At 46.2% G+C, this 22,918-nt stretch overlaps 1 long non-coding RNA gene across 1 annotated transcript; it reads right to left on the bottom strand.

Moving 5' to 3' along the window:
• Positions 1–287: 287 nt before the first annotated feature.
• LOC144101673 (uncharacterized) lies at positions 288–16,187 on the bottom strand. Its single transcript, XR_013308031.1, has 3 exons — positions 16,094–16,187; positions 1,641–1,723; positions 288–359 (listed from the first exon to the last, which is right to left on the bottom strand). It is a non-coding gene; the product is annotated as an uncharacterized LOC144101673 (long non-coding RNA).
• Between the last annotated feature and the right edge of the window lie 6,731 nt (positions 16,188–22,918).

Raw genomic sequence — 22,918 nt, 5'->3', positions numbered from 1 at the left:
AGTAAGGCATTGAAGAAATTCTAGCCAAGCTTACTTTAAGGGCATCCTAAATGAGCACCTGAATTTTTGTATTTTTTACACAGCTGTGTTCCGACCTGCTATGACCTAGTAACAAGATTCCTGTGACTGAAGAAAATAAAATTTTCAGTCTACTTTAATTCAGGTTACTGGGATTCAATATTGCAGTGGCACCAAGCATCTTTGTTCGTGGCTTTAGCCACGCCATTGTTTATAGTCATTAGTGAAATCAGAGGATGAAGTAGCGGTACACTGTGTGACCCAGACTTACCCTGACAATGCATTTGGAGTGGACTGCAGCGCCCTGTAGTTACTGCCAGCCTTGTATGTCCTGGACCCACCTGCATTACAAACAGCAACGCTGGTCACGCCATCTTCTCTTGACTCCAGGGCACAATTCACAAGTTTCATACGCACGTGCCCTTTCGATCATCTCCAACAAAATGCCCCTAATGGCTGACCACACTTCAGCCAGTCAAACAAAACAACACAAGACACACTCAGCAGCTAGTAGTGATGTGTTGGAATAGTTTAAGCAGCACGAGAAATCCCGCCACGGTAACCGCTCAAGTGATGCTGACTATCTTCAGTTTTTCACAGAACAGCCTTCAGTAAGGCATTGAAGGAATTCTAGCCAAGCTTACTTTAAGGGCATCCTAAATGAGCACCTGAATTTTTGTATTTTTGAGCTATGACCTGCAACAAGATTGCTGTGACTGAAGAAAAAGACAAATTTTCAGGCTACTTTAATTCAAGTTACTGGGATTCGATATTGCAGCGGCACCAAGCATATTTGTTCACGGCTTTAGCCACACCATCACTTAGTGTGATTAGCGAAATCAGTGTAAAAATGCAGCTTTTGAACTATGGATGTCAAATGTTGCATGATGGATGCACTTCTGAAACCAGCAAACCATGTAGTATCATGATGACAAGTTATTTACTCACAAATCATGAATTTCCCAGACACTGACAATTATTTTGTGCTTCACAACATAGCTTCCCGCAAGGGCTTTTCTTGCGAAACCTAGCTCACATATTTAGTGATGATCTACAAGCTAATCTTGATTGTAACATTCAAACAGATGCCATTTTTTATTATTTTGTAACAGCCTTTGACACCGTACCTCGCCTACGTTTGCTCCTAAAGCCAGAGCAGCTAAATTTACATCCTCGCATGGATCAAGGATTTTCTAACTGGTCCCTGTTTTTTTTTTGTTAACAGCCAAATTTCTACCTCCCTCACTATAACAGGCACCTCACAAAGCTCAGTCTTTTCTCCATTGCTGCTGTTAAAGATTTACCATTGCATATCAAACATGTAAAGTCTGCGTCTTTGTGCTGACGACTGTTATCTATTGCACAATAACACATCCCATGAAGCAGCTATTCAAAAATGATCTTAATCAATTTCAGCAGTGGTGTGACCAATGCCTCATATAACTAAAAGCTAACAAATGCAGACCTGCCTCTTTTCTCAGTCACTAACAGCCCCTCCTGTTTGACTACATGGTCATCACCTCCACAGGTGAACTTGTACAACCTTATGCTAAATACCGTGGCAAAACATTAAGCAGTGATCTTTCAGGGTTTAATCCGTGGCAATGTGTTTGAGTGCTCACCTCGACTTCGGTGGGTCGGGGGTTCGATCACCGTGGCCGCCGGTCCACCCAGCACCTCCACCAATAATGTAACATGAAGGCGTCTAACAAAAACACGAAATATATTTACAGAGAGAAAGCACACAGCACGGCACAGCCAAACAACCAGGGAAGCTGGACTCAGCACCACCAACGCACTTTGTTACCTTCACGTTGCACGCATGAGCGGAGCATGTGGTTCACGTCTATGGCCGTAACAATACTCCTAACGTCATATTATCTGCAAACAAATATGCACCGCGGCAAGTAAAATTACTAGCATATACATCACTCATCGGGTTTAGGCTAGAATATGCACATGCATGCCAAATAAAACTTATCTAACACACTTAAAGCTTAACAAAATCATCCGTCAAATTCATTTTCTCCAAATTACTCCTAATACCAGCCTAACAGCAATAAAATTTCAGTCCGAACTTTTGAACCTTGGCACTCATTGCCACATTTCCAGCCTTTGCTTTTTTTATAAGGTGTTTCACAGTTCGCTCAATCAACTTCCATACATAACCCCACCCTGATGTACAGTCTTTGCCAAAAGTAACCGAGCAGCCGCGACGGCCGCTGGAGTGGGCTTTCAGCCAAACTGCGACGCTGCGGTCCCTGGCACTGGCCACTGCTGCCCGGCTGCGAGTGTAAACTTGGTGGCTTTAGCCTGCGCTCTCACCCTCCTTCCTGGGAATATAAGAAGTGAGCAGGTAGTATGTGCGGCGAGCAATTTCAGGCCTTCAGAGTGCTGTCATACTGAGGCTTACGTCTGCCAATTTACACTCACAGCCAGGAAGCAGCGGCCAGCAGCGAAGATAGCTTCGTCATCGCTCGGCTCCTAGCGCAGCTGCTCGGTAATTATGGCAAAGGCAGTACATTCTATTGCATTGTGTGTCCTTTTCATATTGCTTGACCACTTCTTGGAACCGCTGCAATGCTGGCTCATTTCATCCCTCAAACAACTGTTGACCTAAATGGCCTTCCTCACGTCATTGCTGCCGTCACCTTGCCATTGACATTTGTGACAATGACTAATAATATTGAAACACTGCATTCATCACCTACATGTAATTGTACCCCTTGCACCTTGAAAGGGGTGTTTATAAAATGGATCAAAACAAAGCATGTCCACGCAAGCTGCCGAACAAACCAAAATGGACTTCAGATACTGGTAGAGAATGCATGCCTTCGCGTGCAACGCTCTTTTCATATCCCTCAAGTGATGGTGCCTGGCCGGAGCACAATGGCGCACACATTCTCCAAATTTCCACCTTTCCTGACCAATCATGATATGTGGAAGCCGGCAGGAGGGTGAGATAGCATTTATACAATGCAGGTTACATTTGTGCACATCCTGTCTTGAAGGCAAGTAACAAACAGATGCAGCATATCTATACTGCATTGCATACATAGCAGGCAACGCTTCCAAAGCTAGCATGCCTGTTAGCACATGCAAAGTCCGCGCCCAAAAAGTAGTTCACCCTACAACCAAAGTGAGCACAAGCATATTTCGTTGCGACATATTTTAAGTGCCGTCAATGGCAACCTCCTCGACTTCGCTTCACCTCTTGCCACATTTTCGTCCTTCAACTCGTCAAGACTTCGAGAACTAAGAATGGCTAGCGGTCTGATACACGGCAGGCAGGGCAAATCGCCCTTAGTCCATCCGCACCTAAAAAGTAGTTCACACTGTGAAAATGACAGCCAGAGGGTTCAAGTCCTCAGCGGCTCACAACTTCGACCATAATTTTTAGTGCTACCACTTCGTTTTATATCGCTCTTTGTTTTCGTTAAAACACTCCTGACTTTTCCAGAAGAATGAATGATAGGTGGGGGAGAAATACAGGTTCGCGGACGCACTACCTCTGCAGCCTCTGCTGTGTTGCCTGCTACGTATGAAACGGAGTACAAGAAAAAGGCACTTAGGGCTAACAATTGGCCTATGCCTTAGAAATGCTGTTTTCGGTTGTTTTGAAGGAAGCACTACTGCGTAACTCCTGGCGTCAACACCACTGTCATTCAGCCACCAGAACAGCAAGGGAATATGCACCAGCCTTTGACACGAGTTTAGAGTCGTCCAGTTATTGGGCAGTCACAATGCCCAGTGAACAATTAGTGTTTTTGTTTGCCTCTGTTGTATTAGTGCACTGCTGATGTAGGATGTCTGCTTATCGCAACCTCCCTGCAGTGCTCTAATAGGGTAACTGCTCTGTATCACCTCTCTGTTGTAAGATAGTTCTGTGAACTTTTGATTCCTACCCAACCCCTGCCTTGCGACTGCTGGAAGCTGGGCACCAAACGGCCATCTCTTTTTCTTACTTGGTAGTTCGGCTGTACCTGAGCTTGTTGCATAAGTCGAGGACATTATATGTGAGACTGGAACTGCCCCCACCCCCATCCCCCACGCGCTAAGAGTCTAGGTACACATCATTTGTGTGTACGCGACAATGAACGAGTTTTTAAGTTTCTCTCCAAACGTTCATTCGGATGAGCAGTGGGGCCTTGTTAAAAATACACACATCTAAACTAGACCACTGTTTATGAATTCGCCACTCCCAATCACAAATATTTCTTGTCGAGCTACGGAAGTAAAAAATTTAGGCAGCGATGCGATGCTTCACTGCAAATTCCAATATTTTCAAAAGTTAACATGATAAGATTAAATGTAAAATCTTTCAAGACATGTAGCCATGCATAGTAAATTTATTTTACAGCAAATATTTCACACAATGTTTTTACTACATAGCTACACTAAAAAAAGGCGATCTCTCAGTTTGTCTGCATGGCTGACTGACAGGTGAGCTTACTGAACTTTGTGGTTACAGAATGTGAAGTGTTTAAGATAAGATATTCTGCCAGCAGATGAGTCATTGTGCTCACCACATTCTGTTCGCAAAGTAGAAAAAGTCATTTCGTAGACATGACAGTAGCTCGTGCAGCCAGTCCTGGATGGCACGATGGTGCCCAAGGCTTCGCCCTGTCGTCTCAGCAACATGGTAATGATAGTGCCTTTTTACAGGTGGAGGTAAAGAGGGTAAAAGAATGAAAAATTTAGTGCACTTCCACTGCGTGCACTTCACCTTGTGATGCATCCGCTACGCGGCATGGTGCTACTGGGAGAGAAAAGTGACAATCGGAATGGGTGTTTTTCTAGTAATCTCCACTATTTTTGCAACACGAAGTCACTGCTCAGATCTGTCCACGAATGGCATCTCATCCAGCAATGGTATGACAAACTAAGGCATGCGATGTATTAGGTCCAATGCTATCATCTTCCAAGCATATGAAGTTGCCCACATGTAGTTCCCGCCTAAACACAGAAGGCACAGTCTGGTTCACGGCCATCTTTGAGATGGAGGTTAATTGGATAAGTGCAGCACTAACAGCGTACTGCACAGCAGGTGTCGCCACACCTGGTGAGTACGTCTGTTTGGGTTAGATGATGCCAGCACAGTTTCAAGCTATTTCCCTGAAGCAAGACCACACCATCACTGCAAAAGAATTTTTCACTGCACAAGGAAGCTGACTTGTGTGTGCGCATGTTGGGTTTTATGGCGATAAGCAGCTGAGGCTTTCATGCACCAAACTCAGGGTAGTCAGATCTCCCTGTTCTGCTGGCGGACTACTTAAAAAATCCACAATTTTCTGATAACATTTTCTTTTTTTGGGAATGAACCACTCGTGATAAGTCAACTATTGCATTCTCTCCCAAGAGCAAACTAGGGTGGAAAGGGACATGTATGTGGTAAAATATTGTAAGGCACTTTTTTCTTCGGTTTTCGATTTTTCTGCATGAAAATCAAACATAGTTTACTGTGACCACTTTGACTATGAAGTTGAGCAGGATGCGTATGTCCAATGCGAGGACGACATGACATTACTTCAATAAAGCGTTCTTGGTATTGACACGACTTCCATACGCCAAAGATGTGCTTCACCACTCATCATCCTAAGTTGACTGCCATTTCTTATTAATTTACTTTTTACTAGTTTTAACCAACCTTTGTGCGGAGTGTTTACATTGTCTAGTTTGCTTTGGTGAGCGCGTGCCGCACGAGTGTCGGCTCTTTCGTTATCGGCTTTGCTGACATGGCTCGGGACCTAGCATAATTTTAATGTTCGTCTATATTTTTTGGCTGTTGCTATACTGTGGATTATATCTATTAATGTTGTACTGCGTAACTGCAGTGGAGCCCTTTTAAAGTGCTTATAGAGTGTGTGTAAGTCCTCTTGTATTATTTTCCCAGTTGCGACACAGACAGCGTAGCATTCGGCTTTAAAATTGATGAGCTCTGCCATAATCTTATTGCCTCCCAGTTGTCTTGTACAACTGCTCTTCCAACATACACTGCTGTTTTTAACCCGTCTGTGTCGAATTCAACACAATTCTCATAATTTAAGTGCAAGGTATTCTCACAGGATGTGCTCCGGTGGGGTTTGTTTCTTATGAAAGCGTGTCAGAGAACGATCACATACTGCAGGGAGGTTGTACCATGAAGGAAGTGGTTTCAGCTTGTGCACCGTACCTGGCTGTGTTTCCATAAATTCCAGTTCGATGCATTTATCCTCAAATCGCAATAGTAATGGCTTGTCTGCTTGTGGTTTATTACCGGATATTGTTCAGGACGTGCACTGAATGACTATGGGCTAGCGGAGGTGCTCTAGAAGTTTGGTTTATTTGGTTTATAGGATTCAACGTTCCAAAGCGACTCAGACTATCAGAGAAGATGTAGTGGAGGACTACGGAAAATTTCGAACACCTTTTCATTTCATTTCATTTATTTTACCCTCAGGGCTTTCGCAATTCAGAGGGGTGGGCCAGTGAAAAAACAATACATAGATCAAAAAGAGCGCTACATATACGAACAATATCGAAAAATGCTAAAGACAGAGGACTAAAACATTGAGAGCAAAAGTACAGAAGTAAATAAAAGGATTAATTTACAAAAATAAAACCCTAATTATAATCTCTATACGGGTAAATAATATATCACAACTGGTCTGATTCTAACAGTGCGAATCATTAGCTTTTAAAACGCTCAGGGTCGCTGATACAAGTGGCTGTGGGTGAAAGATTATTCCAGTCACGACATGTTTTAGGGAGAAAGGAATTAGAGCAGGTCACAGTGCTGCAGTGTGGAACAGCTACTTTTTGATTGTGGTCAATGAGAGGTGAGATGAAAGATGGTGCCTTTACACAGATGGCTTTTAGGTAAGGATTGTTGTAGTAAATTTTATGGAAAAGGCAAATGCATGAAAGTTTACGGCGAGTGGACAGTAAGGGAAGTTTAAGATTAGATTCCATTTCTGTTACACTGCCGGTGCGATGATAGTTTCCAACGATGAAACAGACACTTCGATTCTGCACGGCCTCTAGTTCTTTAACATACAATGGCATAGTACACTATATGGGCCTCCAGGATTTCGCCTTAATTGAAATGTGACTGCCACGGTCGGCATCGAACCCAGTCTTTTGGGTGAGCAGCTGAGCACCATAACCACTGAGCCACCGCGGTGGCCGGAGCTCTAGAAGTGATCGAATTCTAAGGACGTATGCGCAAGTCAGCATAGTTCTATATTCAAAAGGTGGCTCAATGGTTTCGACATAAAGGCTAGTTATAGGTGATGTTCTATGTGCGCCTGTTGCAAGACACAGTCCCAAGTTTTGCACCAGGTCTAGCTGTTTTAGGTAAGACGACATCGCTGATCTGTATATCGTACACCTGTAATCAAAAGCAGAAAGTACTAGGGAATGGTAAATATGTAAAAGGCAAGTCTTGTGGGCACTGAAGTGCACTTGAGTTGAGCAGAGCGAGTCCTTAGAACTAGCAGACATTATGGCCAGTACCCACAGGCTGACATTACAATTTCTAGCAGCTTTTGTTATTTTCATGCACTTTTTCCCTCATTCTATGCCATAAAAGTTGTTTCTAGGTCCTAATGCACTAAAACATATCCAACAAACCAGTGGCAAGATCATCATCATCATCAGCAGCATGACTACATCCACTGAAGGGCAAAGGCCTCGCCCATGTCTCTCCAATTAACCCGGTCCTTTGCCAGCTGCGCCCTCCCTATGGCTGCGAACTTCTTAATCTCATCCGCCCACCTAACCTTCTGCTGCCCCCTGCTACGCTTAACTTCTCTTGGTAAGCGTAGCAGTTTGGAAGTGCCACACTAGCCATGACCACAGATGAATAGTACAATTTTTTTTAAATACTGTGACGATTCCCCAAGGCAGCAGACGCCAAGGACACCACAGGAGCCTGCTCAGCGGCACCCAGCTGCACGGGAGAAAGGGAATAGATAATAAACGCTCCCCCGCTTTTCAAGGAGAGGGGCCAGTCTGACTCCCGCCAGCAACGTGTACTGGCGGTTTATGGGGCGCTCTTCCCGCGCCCTCGTTAGGGCACGTCGGTAACCCGTTTCGGCGTTCGCTTCTAAGCTCACCCTTTTACAATACTATAACAATTCTGGCGACGAGGTAAAAGTTTTCCGGCATCGCATCATCTGCAACCACGCCGACGTACGGAGCATTAGAGCCATTCCACGGGGAAGGAGGAGCCTGGACGGAGTACTTGGAGTGAGTCAAGCTGTTCTTCGACACCAAAAGCGTTCCAGAGGAGAAGAAAAGGTCCGTGTTCCTGACATGCTGCGGGTCCAGTACCTACTCCTTACTACGGAGCCTGCCGACGCCTAAAACTCCAGATCAAGTCTCTATCGACAAGATATTCTCAGCGCTTTCGGGCCACTACATTCCGAAGCCTTCCGTGGTGGTCTGCCGCTTCAGATTCAATAGTCGCTCTCGCCAACCTGGAGGAGTCTGTCAGCGACTACACCGCATCACTGAAAAAACTTTCAGCAAATTGTGAGTACAGCACCTTCCTTCCTGACATGCTGCGGGACAGACTCGTTTGCGGCATTAATGACGCGTCAATGCAACGATGCCTGCTTGAAGAGCCAAACCTGACGTTCGAGTCAGCAGTCAAGCTTCTAATTGCAATGGAGACGGCTAAAAGAGACTCAAGCATGTTGATGCAAGCTCAGGGCATGACCAAAGCGCAGACAGTTCACAGTGCGATGAGCAAGCAAATGAAACAGACGATAAGTTGTTATCGCTGTGGAGAGCCGCACTACGCAACAGTATGCCAGCATGCCAAATCCCGGTGCAACGCATGCAGCAAGATCGGGCATCTGGCCAGAGTATGCCGCTCAAAGGCTGCCGACACGAAGCAAAAGAACGTGTCAAGGAAGCACAGTACGCAAAGGCAAACAAAGCAGCCAGTTCACAGCCTTGAGGACAGTGGAAATCTTCCTGAAATCCAGTCACAGGTCTACGAGACGTGGCAGATGAACAGCGAGAAAACAATTCCTCCGTTTGTAGCAGTTTTGCAAGTCGCAGGCAGGCCTCTTAGAATGGAGCTAGACACGGGGGCCAGTGTCTCTGTAATAGAGGAGACCGCATTCCAACAGCGGTTTCCCGAGCTCTCAGTAGACCCATCAGACGTAATTCTGAAGAATTATTGCGGAAGACTGACAGCCGTTAGGGGCAAGGTTACCGTTTCAGTAAAGTTCGGACGAAGAGAGGCAACACTGCCTTTGTTTGTACCTCCAGACCAGTGTCCAACCCTTCTAGGACGAAACTGGATCAGTGCGCTTCAGCTCGACCTAAATGACGTCAGATCCGTTGACTCACTTACGAGCGTTGACGGGCTGCTTACTTGCTACAAAGAAGTATTTTCGGGCGGACTAGGAACATTCAAAGGTGTGAAAGCCAAAATTGTAGTCAAGGAAGATTCACCTCCAAAATTCTTCAAACCACGAACGATTCCTTTTGCATTGCAAGACAAAGTTGCAGAATTGCAAAGATGCAACGAGAAGGGGGACTAACACCCGTCAAAACGTCTGAGTGGGCAGCCCCAATTGTTCCTGTGCTCAAGCAAGACGGCCACGTGCGCATATGTGGCAACTTCAAAGTCACAATTAACAGTGCCACAGTGCTGGAAAAATATCCTGTGCCGCGAGTCGAGGACCTCTGGGCGAAACTTTCAGGTGGCAAAAAGTTTACGAGGCTGGACCTGAAAGACGCTTACCAGCAGGTAGAACTTGACACGAGCTCACAAAAGCAAGTGACCATCAATACGCCTCAAGGCCTCTTCCAGTACACCAGACTACCTTTCGGAGTAGCTTCAGCGCCGGCCATATTCCAGAGAGAAATGGAAAATTTGCTACAAGACATGCGCCATGTCACCGTGTACTTTGATGACATCTTGGTAACGGGATTGGACGACGCAGATCACTTGAGCAACGTAGCCAGTGTACTACAGCATCTACAGGAAGCAGGCCTCAAACTCAAGCTAGAGAAGTGTTCACTTCTAGCGACGGAAGCTGAGTACCTGGGCCATGTCAGAAACACGGACGCACTGAGGCCAACACCAAAGAAAATAGAAGCTGTCGTGAATTCTCCATGTCCCAAGGACATCAAGCAACTTCAAAGCTACCTTGGACTCATTAATTTTTACAGGCGTTTTCTACCTAACCTTTCGACAGTTCTCCGGCCCTTGAATCTGCTACTTACAAAAGAAACTCCATGGAAGTGGACAAGCGTAGAGGAACAAGCTTTCAGAGAAAGTAAAGCTCTCCTGACTTCTGCGCCGGTACTGCATCATTTCGATTCTTCCAAGCAAATCGTTCTCAGTTGCGACGCTTCATCGTACGGAATCAGAGCTGTTCTCGCACACCAAGATGAAACAGGGGAACGTCCCATTGCCTTCACATCGAGAAGCCTTCTTCCAGCAGAAAAGAATTACAGTCAGCTGGACAAAGAAGCCCTTGCCTTAATTTTCGGCGTATCGAAGTTTTATAAGTATCTCTGGGGCCAAGATTTTGAAGTGGTGATTGATCACAATCCACTTCTGGGACTTCTCGGACAGGATAAGCCTATTCCCGACAGATCAGCACCGAGAATGATACGCTGGGCAATTACCCTGTCAGCGTACAAGTATACACTTATGTACCGCCCTAGCATCAGCAACGCCGATGCGCTGAGCCGACTACCGCTTCCTACAAAGCCAGGCACAGTACCCAAGCCTGCTGATATCTTCATGCTTGAAAGTACATATCCTCGACTTCTTTCACCATCCGCCATCGCCAAAGCTACAGATCGTGATCCTGTTATGTCACGCCTACGGCTGGCGCTTCTTACTGGTGAAGAGCTGCCAAGAGGAAGTGATTGGACACTATTTCAAAAGAACCATACAGAGTTTAGTGTTCATGAGAACTGCGTCCTGCGAGGAACACGAGTCTTTGTTCCTAAAGAACTACAAGCAGATGTTCTTGATCTCCTTCATGAAACTCACCCAGGCGTGGAAAAGACGAAAGCAGTCGCACGGAGCCACATTTGGTGGGAAGGACTAGACAGCAGCATCGCACAGAAAGTGCAACTTTGCAAAATCTGCCAAGAACACCAGAGAATGGGACGGAAAGCACAGTCTAATCCGTGGCCGTTTCCGAAGAAACCATGGTCTAGACTGCATGTCGACTTTGATGGTCCATTTCAACGACACTACTTTTTCGTCCCAGTTGATGCCTACTCTAAATGGGTAGAGGTGGTTCCCGTTCATGGCACCTTCAGCGGACGCCACAATTCGATGCCTGCGAACCATATTTTCCACACATGGCATTCCAGACATCATTGTCTCCGACAACGGCACTGCATTGACCAGCGAGAAGTACGCTGATTTCTTGAGCAAGAACAGCATTCGGCGAATCCTGATCCCACCATACCACCCAGCATCGAACGGAGTAGCGGAACGCGTCGTGCAAACAATTAAGGGGAAACTCAAAAAGGCAGTGCCTGGAGATGTCCGAACAAACATCGACAGGGTCCTGCTTTCCTACAGAACAACGCCGCACACGTTTACTGGGTCCCCTCCCGCTGAGCTCCTCATGGGCAGGCAGCTGCAAACGCCCATTCAGCGAAGGCACCCCGGCCTAAGGGCGCATGCGGACTTCAAGCAAATGAAGCAAAAGATGCGCTGCGACAGTAACGCACGCAAAAGCTGTTTGCCTTCGCCCGGCGAGCCCATCTTTGTTAGGAACTTCCGACCAGGCCCAGCTTGGATTGCCGGAACGGTTCGCCATCCCACAAGTTCTTCGTCGCTTCAAATAGAACTCGAAGACGGAACGCTGTGGAACAGGCACGCGGACCACGTGCGACCGCGAAGGACACCCGGCGTTCTCTCAGACGACGAGAAGCCTCTTCCTGCACTAGCAGCGACAACGGACACGGAACAGCTGTCCCCACCTCGCTGCTCATTAAGCACCGAGCCATCTACAACAGCCTCGGTGCGACAACAGCAGTCAAGTGCGGCCCCTTTGCACCCCCAGCTTCTCCGGTCTACCCGGGTCCGGAAGCCTGTTATCTACTATGGACTGTAGAGGCGTATACAAGACACGGCTCGTCCCCAGTGCCATGCAGCAGGCTTCACAACAAAGGGAGGGGTGTGACGATTCCCCAAGGCAGCATATGCCAAGGACACCGCAGGCGCCTGCTCAGCGGCGCCCAGCTGCACGGGAGAAAGGGAAAAGATAATAAACGCTCCCCCGCTTTTCAAGGAGAGGGGCCAGTCTGACTCCCGCCAGCAACGTGTACTGTCGGTTTACGGGGCGCTCTTTCCGCGCTCTCGTTAGGGCACGTCGGTGACCCGTTTCGGCGTTTGCTTGTAAGCTTACCCCTTTACAATACTATAACAAATACATAGAAAATTCGAGTGCTGCTATCAGAGATGATGTGGTGGAGGACTCTGATGCAACTTCACTTAAATGTACGAGACCATTCGCAGGCTATTGCAAACTTCGTATATTTGCACACCACAAATTTCCTGAAGCATGTCGTGCAGATCCCAATTTTGCCTGACTAGATGATGCAAGTACTGCTCGCATGAATGGTCACCAAGTCTCTCAGGCACAAGCCTTTCTGTACTCGCAGCATGACAGCATATCTGCGTGGTGCTTGCGACACAGGAAAGATCGCGTTGTCCGACACTTCCGTAGAGTTCTCCTTTACCTCCTTTATGGGTATGAAGTAAGCAACAACCAAAAGTCGCTCAGGCCAGCAGGGTGCAGTCAAAGAATACAGGCATGGCAGGGGAAGGCATTCTAGTCCCCAGGGGCAATGGTATCAGGCAATTTGCATGGGTGGGGGGCTGTAGCTGGCTCTAAACACACCTAGTTAGAGATCAATGAGGTCCCATAGCAGACAAAACTTGCCTCTCAGAGATGATTATCATCATGTGTCTCTACAACATCTCTCTAAATAGCATCAGAGCCAGCTTATTTCTGAAACCAGAGGCTCAACTTGCACTTCAACTGGCTGTTTGCTAGAGGGGACCCACCACTGTGCACGCGCGTCATCATTCATGCTTTTGCCTGCACAGTCAGCAACAAGACTGCACTGAATGAGATGGCGCACAGTGCAGTGTTGAGGCTACAAGTGCATGCAGAATGCCGGAGCAATTTTATCAGTACAGCAGAAAAAAGCTCTGCCTCCCCACCCTCCCTTAGAAAGTAACGAAACGATTCTACATTTTTGAGGCTGGCTTCGTAGGCGGAAAAGAAGAAATTCTCGTGACGAAGGGAAAAAGATTGCAAGATGAGTGGATTAGTGTGGCACAGATGAGGAGAAGATCAACCAGAATATGAGCCCCTACAGTAAATGACTTACACCGAACTAGTGGACATGAGTGAAAACAGCTTCACTCCCAATATAACAGCTATTTGCAACAAACAATGAACCAGCGATTCTTTAGCTGAGGGAGTCTAAACACTAGCTCTTGGTTTTAAATTCAGCAGCGCAGAGACCGATGAATGAAAGTCTTAACGGACCCCGCCCATGTTTCTTCAGCAGCACCTAATATTTTTTTATTCTTGCGTTCCCGCTTCAGTTAATCTGTTCATATGTTTCATCTGACACCGATGGCACAGGTTTGAACTTTTCCACTGCACAAGTGGCACACAAGTCCCAGGGGGTATATAAAGCAGGCATGCCAAGCCTTCACTTCAATGTGTCCTACTGCATGGAGGCTTACAAATGTACCTGACACGGGCTGTCCCAGATCAAAAAACCCTGCTTACTGGTCACCCTGGGACTGCCAGGCAGCTGCTGAGGTTGCACTGTACATTCATGTGTAATGTGCACCTTAGGAGAGTCATGACCGCTGTAAGAATGGCCGGCTACAAAAAAGAAACCCCCCTTAATATGAAGCCATGCCAAGACACTACTGAGCTCTGCACATCGCACACACCGAGTTGGAGCCCAACACGTGCAAGCGAGAAAAGCCGCCAACTCTAGCAGAGTGCAGGAGAGATACGAGAAAGGGCAAGAGCTAGTGATCTTTAATAATAAATATGAAAGCATTAGAAATCTCACTTAAGCAGAAACCCAACATTGCCAGAAACATGGTACCAAAATGTGACCCCAAAGAGTGGTGCCGTTACAAAAACTTGCAATTGGTCAAGAGCGGAAAAAATACAAAATGAAACCAGTAGTTATTACTAGTACTTGCAATCCACCAACTACAAAGGAATAGCAACTAATTTCAATGGACAGGGAATATAATTATAATGGAATTGCAATACTTTCGCATTACTCGCATGCTCCTTAAGTGCCTCCCAGTAATTTTTTTTTCCTTTTTACCATGCTAACGCGAGGAACATGCATAATGAAGAGAACAGAGATACTGCTGGAATAGAGAGTATGGCATACGATTTATCAATCCTACAATTCTTTTTGCAGGCATGAGACATGGCAGCATGTGATTGATCTAGGGGGGTATACAATGTGGGTAGAACAAAGAGGGCACAGCCTGCACAGCAAAACAAGCCATGGAGCAAAGTGGACATGCACTGCAACGATGGACTGGATGGTGTAATGGCTAGCAGGCAGCATTTAGAGCCAAAGATGCCAAAACCACTAAAGTAACACGCACTACGATACTCGGGGACAACTTTTTGGCAATGCAGCAGAGGCTAGGTAGGAAAGGGACGGAGATTGACCTTTGTCTCTCCATGTTGTGAGGAGTGGACTCCTGAGCCGTAGTGACCTGTACCATCTCTCCCATTCCCCCTTTTCACCCCTCCGCCCAACAACAAGAACCCACCACCCATGGCATGCGGACAAATGCCAGTCTCTGCCTCTTTCCTACCTAGCCTCTGCTGCATTGCCAAAAAAGTTCTGTTAATATAGTTCCATGTGCCAGGCACACATGGCCAGACACTTTTTCACTGGCTCATTGCTGCAAAAAATTGATTCTCTCCAGTGATCACTAAGCAGTGAGACTAATTCTCAGATTGTTTTCTGCTCCTCTAGTGAGTTCCAGCCATTGACCAAAGCATTTCACAACTCGCATCTCACAACCCACTGAACAGATTATAAGCAAAGATATAGAAACGTATATAAAAGCTTCAAGGATACAACTGCAGAAAAAAGTAGCAAATGGCCCTTAGTAGAGGCCCCTTCCAACAAATGGCACTGACCTATCGCCCCAACATCACGGCCAACTGCCCAGCACCTGCAAGCGCAGCACTGCAGGTGGCTAGCAGGAACAAAGTAGTTGACCATAGTGTCACACATTAAACTAACATCACTGGTTGCAAAGCCTCCTTTTAGGGTCAATTGCTGCTTCATTCTCGTAAAGCATCTTACTATATTCTGAACGCAAATTGTCTGTTAAGCTCAACAGGAGTGGATGATCATTACAGATCAGATATTTTGCACTCTTGTATACCTATAGCCCTCTAGCAACACCACTGATCACTAGTTAGTACACACACCACTGCTTGCAAAGAAACAGGTTTCGAGTGTGGTGCAGAAAAATAATGCGTAAACATTGCATGTTTCAATTAGAGACATGTCAAAATAACATTGCCAAAACTGACATCAGACAAGAGGATATGTCAAGCATAAATACTGCACAGTGCTTTAAAAAGCCTGGTAGCACACACATCACAGCACACTTCGGCTGACCATCGGGGGCTGATAAATTTCTTAAACCATGATCAACACACGTGACTATGCAGTATAATCTAGTGAACACTTGGCAGTTGCTCAGCTCTGCATCTTTCCAGTGCACAGTTTCAGAGGTTAAAAAGATCGAAAGGACCACTTTACACCGCAACCTAATTTCTAATTCCGCAATAGAAACAGTCCCTTTACGCTACACTAACATAAGAAGTCTACTTCAGCTTTAAGGACCCCAAAGACTAAGTGCTGACTACACCTCTGTTATTATTCGATGCAAAATCAAAGTGGTAGTGAATTGGGCAAGCAAAAGTACTGCCGAGTGAACCACCTAAAGCTGGTGTCCACTTAAACCGGAGAAGCAGAGAGAGAGAGACTGCAATGCGAATACAAAGGCAGCTCTGCTTACTGACAGCTCCAGTGATGCCAGATGGTTGCAGATCTACTGGAGGTCTTGATGTAAGCACCTCAAAACAGCCATGGTCTGTATCAGCATGGCCCGCTGGAACAAATGAGTCAGCCGCACTTGATGTCACTGATGCCAAAGAAACTTGATGAGCCAAGCACCCAAAATCAAGATTAGCCAAAGGCACACTTATACTGCACAAAACTTTTTTATGCTCCTTTCTTGCTACAAGCAGAAAGAAGACAGAGGATAAAACAAAGGATTTTCAGCTTCCTCCGGCAAAGCTAGCATCAGTGCTCTCTCCACAACCCAGAAGCTACAGGATACGAGAGCCACATCTGCGGCATATTGTGTTTACACCAATGTAGCCCTAGTTTTTTTTTACAGCCTGGGCTGTATCTGTCATGGATTACAAGAGGTGTCCGGTGGCGCTTCAGGGAAGCTTATCTGGACCAGCGTGCAGCTGGCATGATATTGCCAGTCAAGCGTGCATGACGTCACACCTCAGGATCAATAGACTGGAGTAGGCAGCCGCTGCTAGATCCCCTCAATGAACTAAAGGTAACGACATCTCCTCCCTCCTCCTTCTCCTATGCTGGTGCTCCTTCTCTCAACTCTTCCTGGACACCAACAGTGGCAGCACCTAGGCCGGGTGCACGTAGCGGACGCTCCCAACGCTCACACCCGTGGTCGAGCCCGCGACAATGGATACCCTCGAAGTGCTTTTCGGATGGCGCCTTCTGCCCAATCCCACTTGGAACTTAACGCTGCCAACAATAATTGGAACGACATGCACTCTGGGTGCAAATATTTAGCTTTTACTTTTGTTAGAGATGCATGTGCGGTCTAGGCTTTATATGAACCGGTGGCAGTGTAATGCTTCTGTAACATATTCTACACTCAAAGGCGCGTTTTCAAGGGTAATCTGTTGTGCCTTTCAGGACGTAGTTGCCCACTAGTCTTAATTTTTATTTCAATTTTTTAGTTCTGCAAAGCTTGGCAATTGTTTTGCAGTGACTATGCCCCAGATACATCACAGGCTAAGGTTGAAAGGATCTGAGTGGCTGTAGTTACTTGTGTTTGTGTGTAGACTGGTGAACACGATGCCCTTTACATGGTTGTGATCAAAAGAATTTTGATGTAGGATGAATTGTCTTAGTTGACTAACAGCAACCACCAAAGTCTTTATAACCACAGCTATGTGTGAAGCAGCAGCACTGCGTGACTCAATAGAATGCTGTTCGCTTGGGTGACTGCATCTTGCGTCAGCACAGGCAATATTAACTGATAAGAGGACACTGGCTTCTGATGTGTAATTGTCATGCATAACGTGGAGCAGCCAGCCAGTTTTGCACCTGTAATCTGCGGCAACGACGACGACTGTGAATATGTTTGCGAGTATGTTTAACGAAGGTCCTCGCTTGCATACTCAAATGTTAATTGCGAAGATCCAGAGCATTGAAGAGCTGCTGTTATTGTGCCTAGGAAGAGTAATGGCTGACTTTCATAACCCCGCCAGAGGAAATACATTCAGCAATAATGGCAACATCATAGCTAGATCTGCACTGCGAGCAGCATGAACAGTGGGGATGTAATATTGAGAACCGCCGCTTTAGTCGCGAATTTGTGAGTTAAATAATCCAACTGCAACAAAAGAAATACGTCCAGCAATGCATGCAACATCGCAGCTAGACCTGCATAGTGAGCGCAGCGTGAACAGTGAGGCTCAAACATGAAACGCAACTTTTGAGACGAGCCCGCCAACGGGTCCAACTACAACCTAACAAATATGCCAGAAAATCCCCGCAACATCAATCCTTGAGCTGCAGAGCCAGCAGTGGAAACGGTACGGCTCAGACAACACAATGCGTGGTTTTCGTAGTCGGCACATCATCATAATCATCATCAGCCTGACTACACCCATAGCAGGGCAAAGGCCTCTCCCATGTCTCTGCAATTAACCCTGTCCTTTGCCAGCTGCGCCCACCCTATGCCTGCAAACTTCCTAATCTTGTCCCCCACCTAATCTTCTGCAGCGCCTTGCTATGCTTGCCTTTTCTTGGAATCCACTCTGTTGCCCTTAAGAACCAGCGGTTACCAGCGGTTAACTTCCCTTTGCATTACCTGCTCTGCCCAAGCCCATTTCTTCCCCTTGATTTCGACTACGATGTCATTAACACGGATTTGTTCCCTCCACCACTCTGCAGCTTCCTGTCTCTTAGCGTTATACCTATCATTTTTCTTTCCATAGCTCACTGCGTTGTCCTTAACTTGCGCTGAACCCTTTTCATTGGCCTCCACGTTTCTGCCCCGTAGGTGAGTACAGGTAAGATACAGCTATTGTGCACTTTTGTCTTGAGGGATATTGGTAAACTGCCATTCATGATCTGAGAGAACCTGCCAGATGCGCGCTCCACCCCATTCTTATTCTTCTATTTATTTCCCTCTCGTGATCCGAATCAGTGGTCACTACCTGCCCTTAGTAGACTGATTCCATCACCGCTTCCAGCACCTCGCTACCAATTGTGAACTGTTGTTCCCTTGCTTGACTGTTGAACATTACTTTGGTTTTCTGCATGTTAATTTTTAGACCCACCATTCTGCTCTGCCTGTCTAACTCATTGATCATGCTTTGAAATTCATCTCCTGAGTGACTCAGCAAGGCAATGTCATCAGCGAATCGCAGATTATTTAGGTTTTCTCCTTTAACTCTTACCACAACTGTTCCCAATTCAGGCCTCAGAATACCTCCTGTAAACAGGCAGTGAATAGTATTGGTGAGATTGAGTCTCCTTGCGTGATGCCCTTCCTTATTGGAATTTTACTGCTTACTTTATGGAGGACTATGATAGCTGTGTAGTCCCTATATGTATCTTCCAGTATTTTGACAAAAGGCTCTTCTACACCCAGATTCCCCAATGCCTGTATGACTGCTGAGGTTTCCACTGAATCAAATGCTTTCTTGTAATTTACTGCAAAGAAAGACTGCATTCGCTCGCGCTTCCGACCAAATCTGCCTAAAAAACACTAATGAGTAGTGAAGATGGTCACTTGGCTCACAAAGGCGCAGATCCAGCACATTATCCAAGTTTGCCCGGCCCATACTGTGAAGCCAAACCATTCAGTGAGCCGTGTGGTTTCTCCAAGATGGTATAACGAAAAGTATTTTGCCGTTGACTCCTTGGCTGTTGCGCCCATTAGCACAACGAACGCTCGGAAAGCTCAGCGTCATCGCAATAAGCAAACACTCTCAACTCTGGCAAAACCCTTCCCGCTAAAAGTCCGCTGGACAAAAACAAGAGGACGAATGCCCGGGAATGCTGCTGGCATCTGCTGTGGAGCAAAAAAGCCCGCTTTAATACGTGACGATGGCGCTTCGACCCATGGGAGGATCAGAATGGGAGGATCAGCTCTCCCAGGGCATGGCAGGTAAGTGGGAAAGCAGCAAAGTTCAAAGGTTATCCTTGCTTTCAATACATTCAGGGGTTTTAGCAGCTGCACACTTGGCGCGATGTTATTCCAGCTGTATTATAACTGGCATGGAGCATGCATCAGCCACTACTGTTCAGTATAAGTATAGATGTAGAAGAGACTCATGTGCATGACCGTGAGTGAAAGCGACGATGAAGAAAAAACCGAGCTGTGCTCGCTGCTATACAGGAAACTAATCGACGCAGAGCTCAAACTGAACATCGTCACACAATGAAGCACAAGCCACCGAGCAGAGCATACAAGATCCAGCAGTTGGACAACAGCACCCAGAAGCCATCAACCAGTGATCGGCATCTAAGCAGAATCATTTAACTGCAGTTTCATTTTATTGCAGTAGCATGTGCCTGTACACTGTCATTATTGTATCTGCCACAGAGCGCAGCCCATTTTTTTTTTCATTTATTCCCGGGATCATTGTTTAAAGAGATACTGCATTAAATTGCGACGTTTTGTGAAATTCGATTCTGAAGGTGCGATTATCCAAAGTTGCAGTCTTTATTTCCTGTATTTTTGCACAAATGGCGTTATTTCGTAGGTTTCGTGCGTGCATGCCTACCAGGCGCGAGACGGGGGTGATGTCACATGTCTCGTGGCGGCCTGCTCCGGTCGCATCGTGCTGGCATCATTTCAGATGTCGCGCCTGGAAGCTCAGAGTTGGTGGCATGGAAGCGTGAAAGACAGAAAATTACAACCTGGAAAGTGGCAGTGGGAGTAACGATTATATCATTCAGATATCGAAATGACTATGGACCAGAGACACGGCTAGGACCCCGCCGAGTAAAATGAGCCTTGAGGATGACATATCACTCAGTCGGGTGCCCCGAAGTGGTAGCTGCGATATAACCCAGTTTGATATGACCCAGACAAATTTTTTTGAATTAGGTATTAAAAGATTTCTTTTGCCAAAGGTAATTCAAGGTATCACCTTCATGAATTGCTCCAGCTACACAAAAAGAGCAGCCACAGTGCTGGGATTGGGCGGGGAGGGGGTGTTTTGAAATAGGACTTGTATATCACGTAAGCAGCGCAAACAGTGGCGTTACTGCTCGACGTATAAAAGCAGCCAACCTAATTGCATCAGCGTAGCAAAAAAATCAACTCGACGCTGAGGCAGCAATCGAATATCGAGCGTTAGCACACCGAACAAAGGTCGCCGGTTTGAATCCATGCCGCGAGCTAGGCTCTAACTAGTAAGTTTATGCTGTACGAAACGCTGAATCATATGACACTGGAACATTCTGCGGCAAATGGTTGGCCCACAAATTTTACACGAACATCGGGACTGAGTGTCCCGACTTTGACTCCTGCCAGACAGCGATAAAAAGATCCCTTTTCCACTGCCCTTCAACAGAGCTACAGCAACCCGCGCCATACAACTCATAAGACACTGGCAGAAGCCGCCTTTTAGAAGACCCTAGAGAGATGGAGTACTCGCTGATAAGAGAACGCACTGAGTGAAGCAGGGAAAGAAAAGGAGGGAGAACGGGCATAGGAATGGGCTGCACGAAACAGAAAGAAACGCTGACAAGGTGCTGACGGCGCCCACTGCTGCATGAAAGGAAGGGGCTCTGAAATGCCTTCCGAGGAGAGCACGTCAACTCACTCAATCATTGTATTGTTTGTCATGAGTACCAGAGCCGAATAATACACTTCTGCACACAGAAGAGTTCCCACAATCACGCCCGAAAGTTGGCAAGCCCTTTCCGACTGCTTTTTCATGCTCGCACCCTCCTCCATTGCACCGCTCCAATGTATAGCTGTTCAGAGATGGCTATTGGTTAAAGTCTTCCAGACGTCACGCAGCTACCATGGATGTGACCAACAAGTGGCATAGCTCCAGCGAATCACGAAGCTGCACCCCCGGCTATGGGGTCGGTGGAGGAGTTCTGGCCTTTCAGTGTGCACAAGGTGACAAGAGGCGAGGAAAAGATGCGAAGACACTGAAATTCTAATTTCGATTACAGATAACAAAGCTTCTACAAAGCACATCAAAAATTTTTCCTAGAGAACATTCATGAAGCAGCATCTTTTAACATCACAGGCACACGTAAACTTTCTTAGAGCCCGTTTTCAAAGCCCCTTTAAGACGTCAAAGGCTTTGCTTCACCCAATGGTGCCACATGTATTTTCGTGCCTCACAAATATGAACAAATCCATTGCTTCCGTATATTTTACCAATCTCAGTTACCTTTTTTTCCCCCAAGCCTTTGGCTGTATTGGTTCGAACAAGTTAAGATTGCATTATAATTTATAATCAACTTGTTTTTCTTTTTGCGAGAACTCAAACTTCCTCATCCTGTTACATTTGATTGCAACGTCGTACTTGTGTAAACAAGTTAACGCCAGTGCCGCTAACCCACAGAGAATTGCGGCTACCTGGAACAGTTGGTACCTATTTAGCACGGAAGAAAGCAGCAGCAGAAGGGATGTGCAAAAAGCTCAGTGACGATTTGTATAAGTGAATTTGTGCTCCTGAAGAGCAATCTATTCCCACACAAGCAATAGTACCAATTTTTCTGCAGTGGTCGCATGATAGGTTTGTGCTCTTCACAATGATGCACACACGTGTGCTCTGCTATATCAAATGAATAATCTGTTGTGCTCCAGCAATTTCCTGATGTCGTTTTTTTTTACTACATATGCATTCTTTGTCGCACTACTTTTTGCTCACGCAATCGGTCATTGCAAAAGACTACACAAAGTAGAAGGAGATAGAACACAGCACTTACACAGTCATTTCAGAACACGACATGCACTCACCAGCTTTTGGCGTGGTGTCATCGGCATATGTCACCCGCAATAAAAAAATGCACAGACATCAAAACTACACTAACGAATGCAGGGCACCCCTTTTCTGCTCACCCACAACGATGGCGAGAGCATGAATGCAGAGCCTATACTGCATCCCATAACTTGCAGCACTACCCAAGGCAGAGACCTCCTCACCCAATCAAGAGGGTGCATTAAATGTGTTCTTGCGTGCTTATCAGTCTGCGCGTCGTCTGTTTGCGGTGTAGACAGATATGGTTAGGAGTATAAATCGGCGCTATGTATGTACCATAAGCATAAGCACGCTTACATCACCTAACCGAAAGCATTTTGCAGGGCATTATGACATTTGTCACATTTGCACTTTTAATTCAAAGTATGCAAATGGAGACACAACGATAAGTCCAGCCAAGTGGTGCCATCTGGTTTTTAAAACACGAACCATTTTTGTTAACAAACACTTCTTTTTTAGGATTACAAACGGCAAAATTGTCACTCTAAAAAATAGAGCCAATTTATCGCTCATATGTTTTGTTATAGGCGAGATGAGATGAAGAGAAAGCTTGG

Source organism: Amblyomma americanum, chromosome 1 (assembly GCF_052857255.1).
Source record: "Amblyomma americanum isolate KBUSLIRL-KWMA chromosome 1, ASM5285725v1, whole genome shotgun sequence".
Lineage (NCBI taxonomy): Eukaryota > Metazoa > Arthropoda > Arachnida > Ixodida > Ixodidae > Amblyomma > Amblyomma americanum.
This window is presented reverse-complemented; position numbering and strand designations above follow the sequence as displayed.